This window comes from Leucopleurus acutus, assembly GCF_964270905.1.
Source record: "Leucopleurus acutus genome assembly, chromosome: 1".
NCBI classification, from domain to species: Eukaryota; Metazoa; Chordata; class Mammalia; order Artiodactyla; family Delphinidae; genus Leucopleurus; species Leucopleurus acutus.
In genome coordinates, this window is record NC_139142.1 from 119,503,432 (window position 1) to 119,522,293 (window position 18,862).

The window sequence follows — 18,862 nt, forward strand, 5'->3', positions numbered from 1 at the left end:
AGTGCCCTAGGCTCTGTTGCTTAGTTGTTTGGATGTTTCAGGAAACACCATACACTTCTCCAGAGTGGCTGTTGGCAATTTACATCTCGCCCATCAGCATAACAAGGCTCCCAGTTCTCCATGGCCTGTCCTGCCTTTCTGGATTTTACTCTTTTTTCAGAAGGCCCTTTGACCGGGGGGCAGTGAGACTTCATTGTAGTGCAGATTTCCTTTGCGAGCTTGCTTGGTTGGCCAGAAAGGGCGTATGCGTTTCTTCCTGAATATATTCAGGAAAGAACGCATACGCCCTTTTTGGCCAAGTGCATCATTGTCGACGTTCTGAGTCTTTTCATATGTTTTCAGTGCAATTCCAGTCTACCTCCTGAAATAGGTTTCCTGCAGTTCTGCCTTGCTCTCAGTGCCTCTTCATAGCCTTACTTCAATATACTTTTGGAAAATAGTTGGCCTTTATAACTCTGCAGGTTTTTGAATTGCAGTGGCCCTTAGCTCCATTTTTCAGCTCTTATTTTTGTGATCTTGCCTCATATCCACAGGATTTCTTCAGGCCCTATTCTTCTTCTGGGGCGCCTTGCTCTGCCTTTGGTTAATTCTTCTTCCTGAATTGAAATTAGAGTGACATGTGCCCATTGAAACCGCTACAGCTATTTTCTCACTGGTTCCCCCTATTCCCATTCATCCTCCGCACTAACTGCAGACTGTGCGATACCGGAACTTAAAGGCATTGACTCTCCATGTGGAGATGTTTTTAGTAAAGTGGCTGGAATGTTGATCCGGAGCCCCAGGAGAGGAAAATGAGGTGCATTTTAGAAACCTTTCCCGATCATATGGTATACCATCCGCTGGATTTCCCATGCATGGTTTAGCTGTAGGAAGATTCCCTTCAACTTGGAGTGTTGGGACCCTTGGAATAAGTAGCATGAAGTATTGCATTAAACTTTCGGCAGTTGCTCACCAAAGCTCTCCAATCCTTTCAGCCCCAAGTGTCCAGCCTTATGTCTTATCCAGCTGTGGGTTTATATGTGGTCATTCCAGGTTGCATCACAGCCCCTGAGCGAATTTTGTAAGAATTTTTCTCTCTTTCATTGTTTCTGCGTTTTGGTTTTAAAATTTATTTCTATAATGGGGTTTAGCTCATTTTCACTGCTGTGTTTGTGCCGCTCTGCTCACACTTGATTCCCTTATGGAGATATATCAATACATGGGTTTTAAGATTCTTATTACTCAGATATATTTCTCTGTGGTTTATAGGGTGTGTTGAGGCCAGTTCATTGAGCAAGGTGTAGATCTTGTCTGATACCTATTTGGTTTATTGAACGGTATCTGTGCTAATTTCAAACTCTGGTTTTATGCATCACCCCACCTCTCCTTTCCCCTTAAGCTGACATAAGTGTGTTTTCTAAATGTGAGACACTGTTCTGTTTTGTAATTCATTTTTTGTGCAGCCATATTTATCCTCCCTCTATAAGTGATATCTTATGATATGTTTCTTTTTCTGTTTGACTTATTTCAAGTAGTATTATCGGACCTCAATCCACTCTTTATCCTTCTACTAGCCTTATTACATTGATTTCATGGTGAAGAGATATTCCATTGTACATAAGTACCACATTTTCTTTATCCATTGTTCTCTTTCCTGGGATATTTAAGGTGTACTGAAGTTGAGGTTCTTGTAAACAGAGTAGCCCTAAACTGTGGTGTGCTTGTGTCTTGTTGATTTTTAGACTTCCCTAGATATACTCCCGTGATTGGAAGTGCCCTATGCTCTGTCGCTCTGTTTTTTAGATGATTTAGGAACCACCATACACTTCTCCAGAGTGGCTCTCGGCAGTTCACACACTGTCCATCAGCGTATAAAGGCTCCCTGTTCTCCATGGCCTGTCCTGCATTTCTGGTTTTTACAATTTTTTCGGATGGCCCTTTTGACCGGTGGGAAATGAGACTTCTTTGTTGTGCACATTTGCATTGCTTGCTTGCTTGGTTGCCCATAAAGTGCGTATGCGTTTTTTCCTGGATATATTCAGGAAAAAACGCATACTCCCTTTTGGGCCAACTGCATCATTGTCGAAATTCTGCCGCTTTTCATGTGCTTTAAAGGCGAGTCCAATCTATCTCTTGAAATCTGTTTCTTGCAATTCTGTCTTGCATTCAGATCCTCTTCTTTGCCTTACCTCAACATATTTTTGGACGTTAGTTTTCATTTATAACTCTGCAGGTTTGTGAATTGCAGTGACCCTGAGCTCCATTTTTTAAGTTGCTCTTTTGTGAGCTGGCCTCAAAACCGCAGGATTGCTTCAGGCCCTATTTTGGCTCCGGCGAGGCGGGCTGAGCCTTTTTTTAATTCTTATTCTTAATGGGAAATTAGAGTGACATGTGCCCGTCCAAACCCCTACAACTATTCTCTCATTGGTTCCCCCTGTTCCCGTTCATCCTCCTCACAATTTGCAAAATGTGTGAAACAGAAGTTTAAATGTGCTGATTCTCTAAGTGGGGAGATTCTAAGTAACGTGGCTGGAATGATGAACAGGAGCACCAGGAGAGGATAAATGAGGTGCATTTTAGACACATCTCCCGATCACATGGTGTACAGTCCTCTGGGTTTTCCATGCATGTTTTAGCTCTAGGAAGATTCCTTGAACCTGCAGATTTGGGACCCATTGAATGGGTACCAGGTAGTATTACTTTAAAGGGTGTGCATTTCCTCACCCAACCTCACATTTCTCTTAGCGCGAACAGTTTCCAGCCTTATGTCTCATCCTGCTGTGGGTCTAGATGTGTTCAATCCATGTTGCATCACCGTCCCTGAGGAAAAGTTGTAAGAGGTTTTCTCTGTCTCTCTGTCGTTTATTTTTTTCAATTTATTACTATGTTGTTTACAGCTGATTTTCAAAGCTCTGTTTCTTGCTGCTGTACATCCACTTGATTCACGTACAGAGAGACATCAATAATTTCTTTTTCAGATTCTTACCAGTCATAGATATTCTTTTCCGGTGACTTGAGTGTGCTGAGTGCAGTTCTTTTAGCTACCGTGTAGGCCTTGTTGATTATCAGTTTGGTATTTGGAATGGTATCTTTGCTAATTTCAACCTCCTGGATGATGCCTCACCCCTCCCCACCTTTCCCGTTTAGCAGCCTTACGCGTGTTTTCTACATATTTATGTCACTTAGAATGATCATACGTAACTCCTCCGGAGTTGTTACAACTGGCCATATTTCATTGATTTCCAGGCTGAGTAATATTCCACTCTACATAAGTACCACATCTCTATCCATTTTTTCCCTCCAGAGACATTTAAGTTATATCCTAGTCGAGGATCTTTTAAACAGAGAAGCAGTAAACATTGGGGTGCCTGTGTCCTCTCGATTTTTGTTTTTCCCAAGATATACGCCCATGAGTGCAAGTGCCCTATGCTCTGTAGCTCATTTTTTAGATGCTTTAGTAAACACAATACACTTCTCCAGAATGGCCGTTGGCAATATACATTTCCACTATAAGCCTCACAGGGCTCCCTCTTCTCCTTGCCCTGTCCTGCATTTCTGGCGTTTACACTTTATGAGGATGGCTCTTCTGACTGATGCGAAGTGATATCTTTTGTAGTATTGATTTCCAGTGCCCACCTGTTTGGTTGGCTAAAAAAGTGTATGCCCTTTTCTTGAATATATACAGAAAAAAACGCATACAGCCTTTTTGGCCAACTGCAATGTCGGCAATGTTCAGCCCCTTTTCTTGTGCTTAATGGCGAGTCCTTTCTACCTCCTCAAATCCCTTTCCTGCCATTCTCCCTTGCTTGCCAATCCTTTTCTCTGACTTTCCTCAAGACATTTTTCAGTGATAGATATTTTCAACTCTGCAGTTTCGTGAATTTTACTGCCCCTGAGTTCCATTGTTCAACTTGTGTTTATGGGAACTGGCCACAAAGCAGTGGGATTTCCTCAAGCCCTATACTGTTTCCATGGGCAACCCTAGCCTTTGGTCAATTCATCTTCCTGATTGGAAATTAGAGTGACATGTGCCTGTCTGAACACCTAGGACTTGTCTCTCATTGTTCCTCATCCTTCCGCTTCATCCTCTGGACAAATTCCAAACTGTACGCAACAGGATGTTGACAGTGTTGACATCTCCAAGTGGGGAGACTGTTAGTAAAGACGCTGGAGGGGTGAACCCGAGCACCAGGAGATGAGGAGATGAGATGCCTTTTCCAAACTCTTCCCGATCAGACGGTATACCATCCTCTGGATGTGACAGACATGTTTTAGCAGTAGGAAGAGTCCCATTCATGTAAGGAGAACACCAGGGCTTTTTCAAAATCAGTGTCTCCCCGAAACCCAAACTGGGGAGTTTTTTAAGCTACGGCTACACATATGTTCATTAAGGGCCTTGGGAAGTAGGCAGAGTCCAAACTTTAGATGACTGAAGTCTTCAGGGTCAGAAGCACTCACCACCGGCTTCCCTTAGGTTACACTTTAACTGTCATTGATAGATGATGTCAATAAAAATATCTATTCTTTTTCCGATTATTTCCCCTTATAGGTTATTGCACAATATTGAGTGTAGTTCCCTGTGCTATACAGTAGTTCCTTGTTGATGATCTATTTTATACATAGCAGTGTGTATGTGTTAATTCCAAACTGTTAATTTATCCCTCCTCCCACCTTTCCCCTTTGGTAATAATAAATTATAAGATTTTATACTTCTCAGAAATGGGGGAGCTGAAAGAGAGGTATCATTTTCAATGGAAAAGCATTTAAAACAAGATTGAAGCTTTAACCAAGATTATTAGATGTACATCCTTGGAAAGAAATCACTTCATTTCTCTAATATTGACCTGACAAATAAGACAAACCTTTTCACTGAACTTGCTTATAATAAAGTGATGGAAATATCAAATGGAAGTGTTAGAAACATCTTATTTTACCCGAGCCTTATAAACTGTTCTATGTTAACTACAGTTTGGCTCACACATCTGTTCACTGAAGTTACAATAGTCTCAATTTCTGTTACTGATCCTCCAGAGTGGACCCCAACAAGGGTCCCCCTGCCCAGTGTCATTGGGGCCAACAGATCGAGACTGAGTTTGGTTCCCAAGCAAAGGAAACTTTATATTTTCATCAGAGAATGGAGAGGTGAGAGCATGCACTACCCCGTGGGCTGTGGGCTGGGCTGCTGTGTAGAGATCCTGTCAGAGTCAGTGGGAGGGAGGGGGCGGAGCTCTCAAGGGCCGGGTTGGCTGCAGCTCAGGCTCTATATCTCGGAGTCTGCACTGGGCCCCAGGAGCTGAGGTGTCGACCCAGCCATTCTGCACCAGGAAATCTGGTCTGAAGTGCCGGGTGTGGAACCTCTGCATGCGGGACCCTAGGAGCACGTGAAATTAGACAAAGCACAAAGGATAAAAAAGGTCAGACTTGACTTTATTGCCCACATTCTATTTTTATCTCCCAGGGATTTTTAATGGGCTTTGCTGGGGACAAACCCCTCCTCTGCCTTTTGTCCCGTTCCTCATTCTTGGAGTGCTGAGGGTGCAGACCCTTCTTCTGTAACTGCTGAGTGCTGAGTTGGGAGCCCTCATACCAGGGGACGAGGGTCAGAACTTCTCCCCAGCAGCCTCCAGGTGACGTTGATTGGCCCCAGGACCCCTGCCTCCCTGCTCGTCCGCCTGAGCACCAGCATTGGAAGTGTTATAGATTCTAATGACCTTTAAGGGTCCAGGAAAGAGATGTGCAGAGACGCTGTGGGGGCCGGTTTCACCCCGCCCCACATTTGTTCGGCCACCTTAGGCTGACCGTTTCTGCCAGCCTAGATGCTCTGACCAGTAGTCTGCTCTTTCTTCAATTAGGCCCCTGAATTAACGTAAAAACAGCACCAGGTGTCAGAGCCCTGCCCGCTCAACTCCCAGACAGTCCAGGGTCAGTGGTGATCAAGGACCATGATGGCCACTGAGTCAACAGCCTTTTGAAGTAAACAGGAGTCCAGCCGGTCTTATTGGCCACCATCATCACGGTGTCTGTAGGCTTTTCTATGGTGACGGTGTGATATACGGTTCCCCCGCCAAGATTATTAGCTCCCCTCCGGGTGCAGGAAGTCCTGCAAGCAGTAGTCTACTCCTTCGGGACACACTATTGTTGTTTTATGAGAGAAACTCCAGGTCAAGTGATGTTCACACGAGTCGTCATGGTGCCCTGTTGCCCCCGGTTATCTCTCTGGATGTTGGAGTTGGAGGGCCTCCTCACTCGAGGTCGGTGTGCCCACGGAGCGAACCCTGCAACTTCAGGGCATGGTTGGTGATTAGGATCACCACGTGGGGTCCTTTTCCCTTAGGAGGGAGGTGGCCTTTTGGGCTGCTGATTTCCAGGTTTTTAGATACCGCCAGTATCTTGGCCAGATGTGGCAGTGGGCCAAGCCCCTTGGTGACTGTAGTTTATCCTACCTGGATGGCATTCTTGCGTTGTTCCATTTCAAGTGGTCCCAGTTTTTGCACTAATTCTCCAATGGCGATTCACCTTTCACCGGGAATGGAAAGGTCAAAGGGTTTAGCTCAATTAGGGAGTTCCAGGGCAAGGGTCTGAATTGACTGCTCTTTCCATTCTTGAAAGGCCACTTCTGGATTCTGTTCAAAAGGATCATCATCTTTTCCTTTCAGTGTTTCATATAGAGGCCCAGCTAGTAGACTGTAGTTAGGGATCCAGAAGCAGCAAACCCTGGCCTCCCCAGGAACCCCTAAGCTGTCTTCTAGTTTTAGAAAGGGGTAAGGCTGCAAATGGTTTCTTCCCTTTCCTGGGATGGGCTTCTCTGACCTTGTGTGAGAATGAAGCCCAGGCAGGTCACTGCAGTCTGTGATATTTGAGCTTTTTCTTGGACAACTTCTATCCTTTATTGGCTTGGTAGTTCAGAGGCCTCCTTAGTAGGGCTGGCGATCAGAATGTCGTCTGCATATTGAAGGAGGGTTTCCTTTTCCAGAGGTAGAACTTTTCGGTCGTTAGCTAAGCTTTCCCCAAAGATGGTGTGGGAATTTTTGAACCCTTGGGGCAAGACGGCCCGGAAGTATTGTTTTAGTTGTATGTTGAGTCCTGCCACTCACAAGCCAAAATTTCTTGTGACTCTGGGACTAATGGAATACAAAAGAAGGCATCATTGAAGACTAATACAGAATACCATGTCCTGGTGGTTGGTAGAATGACCAGCAGGGTGTAGGGATCAGGAGCAACTGGAGGTATATCCTCGGTGGCTTCACTGACTGTCCTGACATCCTTTACCAGGTCCCCAGCAGCCCATGGGGCTCTCGTGGTCAGGCCAATCCCAGGATATGGAGCTCTCCTGGGCAGGTACCCCACCCCCAACCCAGCCCACGGGGCTCTCATGGTCAGGCCCCTCCCAGGATACAGAGCTACCCTTGCAGGTACCGTGGCAGGGCTGGGCACACAGGAACCGTGCACATAGCCCTCATTGAAGAGCACCCCCAGCTCACCTGTCGCTCAGAGCTGACACAGAGCACCTCAGAGCAGGACTTGAACTAACAAACAGCAGCTCCGACAGGTCTGTGACCCTGGGCATCACTCTGTGTGGCCTCCCTCCACCTGGTCTTCCAGAGACTTCCACTGCACCCAGGGCACCAGGCCTCTGTCTCCAACCACCACCCACCCCTCCTCTCCCTGACTCCTGGGTTCCTCTCATTAGGAGAGGGTTTTCTTGAAGTTGTCTCCCACTCATGGGCCAGATAAAATGATTAGAAAACAAGCCAAAGCTGCAGCCCCTTGTCTATCCTGACTCTCAGGAGCCCACACCTGTTCCTTGGACCTGGCCGGTTCAGCAAGTTCCATTTTCTGCAACTGTGAGCCCCTGAGGGGTGATGATTGGCTGACCTGGGCAGCCTTACCATGCCGGCCAGCCCTCCCCAGGTGTGCCTGGGTTGAGATCAATATAAATACCACTCCAGGCAGCAAAAGCCCCTGCAGCTGTGCCTGACGCCATTTTCTCTGCCCTGTCAGCAGTCTCGGGGCTGGGCTGGTGGGAGGGAGTGAGAGGCCACGGCTTTGTGGGTGGCCCAGTGTGAGTGGGGCTCTGCTGGACTTTCTGCAGCAGTTGCCAGGCTGCCACCTGCTAAAGAAGAGGATGTGTCACCCATACCTGCTGCTGGAATTTCTCCCTGGGCAGAGGTGAGGAAGGAAAAAAGCAGTGGGGGCAGGGACAGGACGGGTATCTCAGGCAGGGAAATGGAAATCTTCCAGAAGAGCACCCAGGGCCAGGACCATCCTGGCTGGCCTGCAGGCACCAAGTCAGCTGGCATGCTGTCACTCGTGTGGCTCCATGGCCCTTCCTCTAGGCTTTCAAGTCCTTGTATATATTCAGGTGTTTTACCTGGGAAGGGCGGGAACAGTTCAGCAGCAACTGGCCTGGGGTTCAGCTCACGTTTACTCACAGATGCCTCGGCACGGTGCCCCAGCTTTGCAATGAGGACGCTTGTTGTGTGGGGGCTGCTGGCTGAATGGGAGACGATTCCCCACCACTGACCAACTTCAGAATTGTTTACAACTGGAGCAAGTGCCCTGATACGGTTTTCCTCTGAGTAACTGGTGGGTTCTGTTTTTTTTTTCTCTTTTTCGTTTTTGGTTCAAGGTAGATTTTATTCCTCTTTTTTGTATTTACAGATATAAGCATGGAAATAATTTATTCATATAAATACATGTATGTGAAGGGAATAATTGTTTTTTCTGTTTTATTTTTTAAATTTTATTTCTTTTTAATTTTGAATTTTATTTTATATTTTTATACAGCAGGTTCTCATTGGTTATCTATTTTATACATATAAATGTTTACATGCCAATCCCAATCTCTCAACTCCTCCCACCACCACCCCTCCAAGAGCTTTCCCCCCTTGTTGTCCATACGATTGTTGTCTACATCTGTTGCTCTATTTATGCCTTGCAAAACGGTTAATCTGTACAGTTTTTCTAGGTTCCACATATATGCATGAATATACAAGATTTGTTTTTCTCTTTCTGACTTACTTCACTCTGTATGACAGTCTCTAGATCCATCGACGTCTCTACAAATGACCCAATTTCATTCCTTTCATGGCTTAGTAATATTCCATTTTATATATGTACCACATCTTTATGCATTCGTCTGTCTGTGGGCATTTAGGTTGCTTCCATTACCTCGATATTGTAAATAGTGATGCAATGAACATTGCGGTGAATGTCTCTTTTTGATTTATGGTTTTGTCTGGGTATATGTCCAGTCCTGGGATTGCTGTATCATATGGTAATTCTATTATTAGTGTCTTAAGAAACTCCATATTGTTCTCCATAGTGACTGTATCAATTTATATTCCCAACAATAGTGGAAGAGGCTTCCTTTTCTCCACACCCTTTCCAGCATTTGTTGTTTGTAGATTTTCAGATGATGCCCATTCTAACAGGTGTGAGGTGATACCTCATTGTTGAGTCCATTTCATTGAGCAAGGGGTAGGTCTTGTCTATTACGTATTTGGCTTATGGAACGGTATCTGTGCTAATTTCAAACTCTGGTTTTATGCAGCACCCCAACTCACCTTTCCCCTTAAGCAAGCATAAGTTGGTTTTCTAAACTTGAGACCCTGTTCTGTTTTGTAATTCAGTTCATGTGTAGCCAAGTTTACATTCCGTGCATTAGTGATACCTTATGATGTTTCTTTTTCTGTGTGACTTATTTCACTTAGAATCATCATGCCTCAATCCACTCATTATGCTGGTACAGGCCTGGTGACACAGATTTCATTGCTGAGTGGTATTCTGTTGTACATAAGTACCGCAACTTCTTTATCAATTATTTGTTCTCTGGGATATTTAACTTGTACTGTAGAAGAGGCTCCTGTAAACAGAGCCGTTGTAAATTTTGGGGTGGCTGTGTCTTTTTGATTTTAATTTCCCTAAGCTATAGGACCATAAGTGGAAATGCCCTAGACCCTGTTGCTTTGTTTTTCAGATGTATCAGGAAACACCACACACTTCTCCAGAGTGGCTGTTGGCAATGTACATCCCGCCCATCAGCATAACAAGGCTCCTTTTTCCCCATGGCCTGTCTTGCCTTTCTGGATTTTACACTTTTCTCAGATGGCCCTTTAGACCGGGGGGAAGTGACACTTCATAGTAGTTCGGATTTCCATTGCAAGCTTGCTTGGTTTGCCAAAAAGGGCGTATGTGTTTTTTCCTGAATATATTCAGGAACAAACTCATACGCCCTTTGTTGCCAAGTGCATCATTGTCGATGTTCTGCCTCTTTTCCTATGCTTTAAATGCAAATCCAGTCTACCTCCTGAAATCGGTTTCCTGCAATTCTGCCCCGCTTTCAAGTCCTCTTCGCAGCCTTACTTCAATATATTTTTGGACGTTATCTGTCATTTATAACTCTGCAGGTTTGTGAATTACAGGGCCCCTGAGCTCCTTTCTTCAACTCGCTTTCTTGTGAGCTGGCCGCAAACCCGCAAGACTGCTTCAGGCCCTAATCTGCTTCTGGCAGGGCACGCTGAGCCTTTGGTTAATTCCTCTTCCTGGTGGGAAATGAGTGTTAAATATGCCCGTCCAGACACCTACCTCACTCTCAACCCCTTGGTGATGTGGGTCCTCTGGTTTGTGGCCACTTTTGCTGGGTTCCTCACCTTTCGATGATGTGGCCCCACTAGTGTGAGGACACTCCTGCTTGGTTCTCATCCACGTGGTTATGTGGACCCCCTGGTGAGAGTCTGTTCCTGGCTTTGTTCCTCACCCACCTGTGAGGGAGACCCTCTGCTGATAGGTCACTCCTGCATGGCTGGCACACATTGCCTTGGTGAAGTCAGCCGTGTGGTGGCAGTTGGAGCGTGCTGGGAATCTCTTCCCCCCGGTGATGAGGGCCCTCTTGCATCAGGCCCTGACTGCTGGGCTCACCAACTTTTCTTAGTGAGCCCAGTGATGCTTTGGCACTCCTCTTAGGATCCCATCTCCATGGGGATGTGGGCCTTCTGCTCTGAGGTCCCAACGGCTGGGTTGTTCACATTTTCATGATGTGGGCTCTCTGGTGTTAGTTCACAGAAGCCTGGATCCCATAGCCTCTGTGCTCTTGGCCGCCTGCTGGGAGGTTCCAACTGCTGGATTCCTCACTTTTTTAAATTTTTGGGCCCTCTGTTGTGAGGATCCTCCTGCCTGCCTCACTCCCAGCCCCTTCGTGATGTGTGTCGTCTGGTTTGAGGCCACATGTGCTGGGTTCCTCACCTTTCGATGATGTGGGACCAATGGTCTTAGGAGACTCCTGCCTGGTTCACATCCCCTTGGTGATGTGGGCCCTCTGTTGAGAGTCTGATCCTGGCTGGGTTCCTCACCCATCTGTGAGGTGGGCCGTCTGATGTGAGGTCACTCTTGCCTGGCTTGCTCACCTCGCCTTGTGGACATGAGCCCTCTGGTGGCACTTGGAGCCTGCTGGGAGCCTCCTCTCCTCGGTGATGAGGGCCCTCTGGCATCAGGCCCTAACTGCTGGGCTCCCCACATTTTGTGATGTGTGCCCAGTGGTGCGAGGACACTCCAGCCAGGTTCACATCCCCATTGGGGTGTGGGCCTTCTGCTCTGAGGTCCCAAAGCCTGGGTTGCTCACAGTTTCATGATGTGGGCTCTCTGCTGTTAGTTCACTCCTGCCTGCATCCCATAGCTTCTGTGCTCTGGACCGCCTGCTGGGAGGTTCCAACTGCTGGATTCCTCACCTTTCTTATTCTTTGGGACCTCTGTTTTTAGGCTACTCCTGCCTGCCTCACTCCCGTTCCCTTTGTGATATGTGTCCTCTGATTTGAGGCCACATGTGCTGGGTTCCGCACCTTTCGATGATGTGACCCCACTGGAGGGAAGACAGTCCTGACTGGTTCCCATCCCCTTGCTGATGTGGGCCCTCAGGTGAGAGTCTGATCCTGGCTGGGTTCCTCACCCTTCTGTGAGGTGGGCCCTCTGCTGTGAGGTCAATCATGCCTGTCTGGCACACGTCACCTTGGCGACGTGGGCCCTCTGGTGGCAGTTGGAGTGTGCTGGGATCCTCCTCCCCTCGGTGATGAGGGCCCTCTTGCCTTAGGCCATAACTGCTGGGCTCCCCACATTTTCTGATGTGCGCCAAGTGAGTGAGGAGACTCTTGCCAGGTTCCCATCCCCATGGCGATATGGGCCTTCTGCTCTGAGGTCAAAACGGCTGGCTTGCTCACAGTACCATGATGTGGGCCCTCTGCTGTGAGTTCACTCCGGCAAGGATCCCTTATCATCGGTGCTCTGAGCCGCCTGCTGGGAGGTTCCAACTGCTGGATTCCTCAACTTTTTTATTCTATGTGCCCTCTGTTGTGAGGCTCCTCCTGCCTGCCTCACTGCCAGCCCCTTGGTGATGACTGTCCTATGGCTTGAGGCCACATGTGCTGCGTTCCTCACCTTTCGATGATGTGACCCCACTCGTGTGAGGACACTCCTGCCTGGTTCCCATCCCCTTGGTGAGGTGGGCCCTCTGGCGAGAGTCTAATCCTGGCTGGGTTCCTCAACGTTCTGTGAGGTAGGCCCTCTGCTGTGAGGTCACTCCTGCCTGGCTGGCACACGTCACCTTGGAGACGTGAGCCCTCTGGTGGCAGTTGGAGCGTGCAGGGCACCTCCTCCTCTCGGTGATGACGGCCCTCTGGCGTCAGGCCCTAAATGGTGGGCTCCCCACATTTTCTGATGTGCGCCCAGTGGTGCAAGGACACTCCAGCCAGGTTCCCATTCCCATGGGGATGTGGTCCTTCTGCGCTGAGGTCTCAACTCCTGGGTTGCTCACAGTTTTGTGATGTGGGCCCTCTGCTGTGAGTTCACTGTGGCCTGGATCCCATAGCCTCGGTGTTCTGGGCCGCCTGCTGGAAGGTCTAAACGCTGGAATCCTCACGTTTTTTATATTATGTGCCCTGTGTTGTGAGGCTACTCCTGCCTGCCTCACTCCAAGGCCCTTGGTGATGTGGGTCCTCTGGTTTGAGGACACATGTGCTGGGTTCCTCACCTTAAGATGATGAGGCCCCACTGGTGTGAGGATAATCCTGACTGGGTCCCATCCCCTTTGTGATGTGGGCCCTCTGGTGAGAGTCTGATCCTGGCTGGGTTCCTCACCCATCTGTGAGGTGGGCCCTCTACTATCAGGTAACTCTTGCCTGGGTTGCTCACCTCGCCTTGTTGACATGAGCCCTCTGGTGGCAATTGGACCCTGCTGGGAGCCTCCTCAGCTCTGTGATGAGGGCCCTCTGACGTCAGGCCCTAACTGCTGGGCTCCCCAACTTTTCTTAGTGAGCCCAGTGTTGCTCAAGCACTCCTCTTAGGTTCCCATCCCCATGGGGATGTGGTCCTTCTGCTCTGAGGTTCCAACGGCTGGGTTGATCACAATTTCATGATGTGGGCTCTCTGGTGTTAGTTCACTGTGGCCTGGATCCCATAGCCTCTGTGGTCTTGGCTGCCTGCTGGGAGCTTCCCACTGCTCGATTCCTCAACTTTTGTATTCTATGGGTCCTGTGTTGTGATGCTCCTCCTGCCTGCCTCACTCGCAACCCCTTCGTGATGTGGGTCTTCTGGTTTGAGGCCACATGTGCTGGGTTAGGCAACTTTCAATGATGTGGCCCCACTGGTGTGAGGACACTCCTGCCTGGTTCCCATCCCCTTGGTGATGTGGGCCTTCTGGTGACAGTCTTATCCTGGCTGGGTTCCTCACTCTTCTGTGAGGTAGGCCCTCTGCTGTGAGGTCAATCCTGCCTGACTTGCACACATCACCTTGGCGATGTGGGCCCTCTGTTGGCACATGGAACCTGCTGGGAGCCTCCTGCCCTCGGTGATGACGGCCCTCTAGCATCAGGCTCTAACTGCTGGGCTCCCCACGTTTTCTGATGTGAGCCCAGTGATGCCAGGACACTCCTGTCAGGTTCCCATCCCCATGGGGATGTGGGCTTTCTGCTCTGAGGTCCCAATGCCTGGGTTGCTCACAGTTTCATGATGTGGGCTCTCTGCTGTTAGTTCACTCCTGCCTGCATCCCATAGCTTCTGTGCTCTCGGCCGCCTGCTGGGAGGTTCCAAATGCTGGATTCCTCACTTTTTTTATTCTTTGGGCCCTCTGTTTTTAGGCTACTCCTACCTGCCTCACTCCCATCCCCTTTGTGATGTATGTCCTCTGATATGAGGCCACATGTGCTGGGTTCCTCACCTTTCGATGATGTGGCCCCACTGGTGGGAGGACAGTCCTGACTGGTTCCCATCCCCTTGGTGTTGTGGGCCCTCTGGTGAGAGTCTCATCCTGCCTCGGTTCCTCACCCTTCTGTGAGATAGGCCCTCTGCTGTGAGGTCACTACTGCCTGGCTGGCGCATGCCACCTTGTAGACGTGGGCCCTCTGTTGGCAGTTGGAACCTGCTGGGAGTCTCCTCCCCTCAGTTATGAGGGCCCCCTGGCATCAGGCCCTAACTGCTGGGCTCCTAACATTTTCTGATATGTGCTAAGTGGTGCAAAGCCACTCCTGCCAGGTTCCCATCCCAATGGGGATGTGGGCCTTCTGTTCTGAGGTCCCAACAGCTGGGCTGCTCACAGGTTCATGATGTGGGCCCTCTGCTGTGAGTTCACTGCGGCCTGGATCCCATAGCCTCGGTGCTCTGGGCCACTTGCTGGGAGGTTCCAACTGCTGGATTCCTCAACTTTTATATTCTATGGACCCTGTGTTGTGAGGCCAGTCCTGCCAGCCTCATTCCGAACCCCTTGGTGATGTGGTTCCTCTGGTTTGAGGACACATGTGCTGGGATCCTCACCTTTCGATGATGTTGTCCCACTGGTGTGGGGACACTCCTGCCTGGTTCCCATCCCCTTGGTGATGTGGGCCCTCTGGTGAGAGTCTGATCCTGGCTGTGTTCCTCACCCTTCTGTGAGGTGGGCCCTCTGCTGTGAGGTCACTCCTGCCAGGCTGGCACACATCACCTTGGCGACGTTGGCCCTCTGGTGGCAGCTGGAGCCTGCTGGGAGCCTCCTCCTCTCGGTGATGAGTGCCCTCTAGCGTCAGGCCCTAACTTCTGAGCACCCCACGTTTTCTGATGTGAGCCCAGTGATGCCAGGACACTCCTGTCATGTTCCCATCACCATGGGGATGTGGGCCTTCTGCTCTGAGGTCCCAATGTCTGGGTTGCTCACAGTTTCATGATGTGGGCTGTCTGGTGTTAGTTCACTCTGGCCTGGATCCTCTAGCCTCTGTGCTCTGGGCCGCCTGCTGGGAGGTTCCAACTGCTGGATTCCTCACCTTTCTTATTTTTGGGCCCTCTGTTATGAGGCTCCTCCTGCCTGCCTCACTCCCAGCCCCTTGGTGATGGGTGTCCTATGGTTTGAAGCCACATGTTCTGGGTTCCTCACCTTTAGATGATGTGGCCCTACTCATGTGAGGACACTCCTGCCTGGTTCCAATCCATTTGGTGATGTGGGCCCTCTGGTGCGAGTCTGATCCTGACTGGGTTCGTCACACTTCTCTGAGGTGGGCCCTCTGCTGTGAGGTCATTCGTGCCTGGTTGGCACACATCGCCTTGGCGACGTCAGCCCTCTGGTGGCAGTTGGAGCCTGCTGGGAGCCTCCTTCCCTTGGTGATGAGGGTCCTCTGGCGTCAGGCCCTAACTGCTGGTCGCCCAAAATTTTCTGATACGTTCTCAGTGGTGTGAGGACACTCCTACCAGAATTCCATCCCCATGGGGATGTGGGCCTCCTGCTCTGAGGTCCCAATGGCTGGGTTGCTCAGTTTCATGACATGGGCCCTCTTCTGTGAGTTCACTGTGGCCTGGATCCCATGGCCTCGGTGCTCTGGGCCGCCTGCTGGGAGGTTCCAACTGCTGGATTCCTCACTTTTTTATTCTATGGGCCCAGTGTTGTGAGACTACTCCTGCCTGCCTCACTCCGAGGTCCTTGGTGATGTGGGTCCTCTGGTTTGAGGACACATGTGCTGAGTACCTCAGCTTTTGATGATGTGGCCCCACTGATGTGAAGACACTCCTGCCTGGTTCCCATCCCCTTGGTGATGTGGGCCCTCTGGTGAGAGTCTGATGTTGGCTGGGTTTCTCACCCTTCTGTGAGGTGGGACCTCTGCTGTGAGGTAACTCCTGCCTGGCATGCTCACGTTGCCTTGGCAATGTGAGCCCTCAGGTGGCAGTTGGAGCCTGCTGGGAATCTCCTCCCCTCAGGTATGAGAGCTCTGGATAAAACACATATGCCCTTTTTTGCCAAGTGCATTATTTTCCAAGTTCTGTCTCTTTTCCTATGCTTTAAGAGCTACTCCCGTGTACGTTCTGAAATCAGTTTCCAGCAATTCTGCCCCGCATTCAAGTCCTCTTCGCAGCCTTACTTCAGTATAATTTTGGATGATAGCTGTCATTTATAACTCCGCAGGTTTCTGAATTACAGTGCCCCTGAGCTCCTTTCTTCAACTCGCTTTCTTGTGAGCTGGCCGCAACACCGCAGGATCTCCTCAGGCCCTAATCTAGTTCCAGCATGGCACGCGGAGCCTTTGGTTCATTTATCTTCCTGGTGGGAAATGAGAGTTAAATTTGCCCGTCCAGACACCTACAGATAGTCTCCCATTGCTTCTCCTTATTCCTGTTCATCTTCCGAAGAAATTGCAAACTGGGCCAAACAGGAGGTTAAAGGCACTGACTCTCCAAGTGGGGAGAGTGTTAGTAAAGCGTCTGGAATGTTGCACCCGAGTACCAGGGGACGAAAACTGAGACACATTTGAACACGTTTCCCGATCACACGGTGGATCATACACTCCGTTCCACATGCATGTTTTAGCTGAAGGAAGAATCCCTTAAACCTGGAGAGTTGAGACCCATGGAATGGGTACCATGCAATATGACTTCAAAGGGTCTGCATTTGCTCACCGAACCTCACCAATCCTATCACTGCTGCGTTTATGCTGCTGTACACACGCTTGATTCTCTTTCAGAGACATATAAATTCAAAGGTTTTAAGATTCTTACTAGTCAGGTATATTCTTAGGCGTTTAATATGGGGTGTTGAGTCCACTTCGTTGAGCAAGGAGTAGCTCTTGTCTATTACATATTTGGCTTATGGAACGGTATCTGTGCTAATTTCAATCTCTGGTTTCATGCAGCACCCCAACTCACCTTTCCCCTTAAGCAAGCATAAGTTGGTTTTCTACATTTGAGACCCTGTTCTGTTTTGTAATTCAGTTCCTGTGTAGCCAAGTTTACATTCCGTGTATTAGGGATATCTTATGATGTTCCTTTTTCTGTGTGACTTATTTCACTTAGAATCATCGTACCTGAATCCACTCATTATGCTGCTACGGGCCTGATGACATAGATTTCATTGCTGAGTGATATTGCATTGTACGTAAGTACCACAACTTCTGTATCCATTTTTCGCTTTCTGTGATATTGAACTTGTACGGTAAACGAGGTTCTTGTAAACAGAGCCGTCCCAAACTTTGGGGTGGCTGTGTCTTTTTGATTTTAATTTCCCTAAGCTATAGGACCATAAGTGGAAGTGCCCTAGGCTCTGTTGCCTTGTTTTTTGGATGTTTCAGGAAACACCATACACTTCTCCAGAGTGGCTGCTGGCAATTTACATGCCGCCCATCAGCATAACAAGGCTCCCAGTTCTCCATGGCCTGTCCTGCCTTTCTGGATTTTACACTTTTTTCAGATGGCCCTTTTGACCGGGGGGCAGTGAGACTTCATTGTAGTGCAGATTTCCTTTGCAAGCTTGCTTGGTTGGCCAAAAAGGGCGTATGCGTTTTTTCCTGAATATATTCAGGAAAAAACGCATACGCCCTTTTTGGCCAAGTGCATCATTGTGGACGTTCTGCCTCTTTTCCTATGCTTTACATGCAATTCCACTCTACCTCCTGAAATCGGTTTCCTGCAATTCTGCCCCGCTTTCAACTCGTCTTGGCAGCCTAATTCAATATATTTTTGGACGATAGCTGTCATTTATAACTCTGCAGGTTTGTGAATTACAGTGCCCCTGAGCTCCTTTCTTCAACTCGCTTTCTTGTGAGCTGGCCGCAACACCGCAGGATTGCTTCAGGCCCTAGTTTGGTTCCGGCACGGCATGCTGAGACTTTGGTTAATTCCTCTTCCTGGTGGGAAATGAGAGTTAAATTTGCCCGTATAGACACCACCAGCTAGTCTCTCCTTGGTTCTCCATCTTCCTGTTCATCTTCAACAGAAACTGCAAACTGGGCCAAACAGGAGGTTAAAGGCACTGACTCTCCAAGTGGGGAGAGTGTTAGTAAAGCGTCTGGAATGTTGTTCCCGAGTACCAGGGGATGAAAATTGAGACACATTTGAACACGTTTTCCGATCACATGGTGGATCATACTCTGGGTTCCACATGCATGTTTTAGCTGAAGGAAGAATCCCTTAAACCTGGAGAGTTGAGACCCATGGAATGGGTACCACGCAGTATGACTTCAAAGGGTCTGCATTTGCTCACCGAACCTCACCAATCCTATCACTGCTGCGTTTATGCCACTGTACACACACTTGATTCTCTTTTGGAGACATATAAATCCATAGGTTTTAAGATTCTTACTAGTCAGGTATATTCTTAGGCGTTTAATATGGGGTGTTGAGTCCACTTCGTTGAGCAAGGAGTAGCACTTGTTTATTACATATTTGGCTTATGGAACGGTATCTGTGCTAATTTCAATCTCTTGTTGTATGCAGCACCCCAACTCACCTTTCCCCTTAAGCAAGCATAAGTTGGTTTTCTACATTTGACACCCTGTTCTGTTTAGTAATTCAGTTCCTGTGTAGCCAAGTTTACATTCCGTGTAGTAGTGATATCTTATGATGTTTCTTTTTCTGTGTGACTTATTTCACTTAGAATCATCGT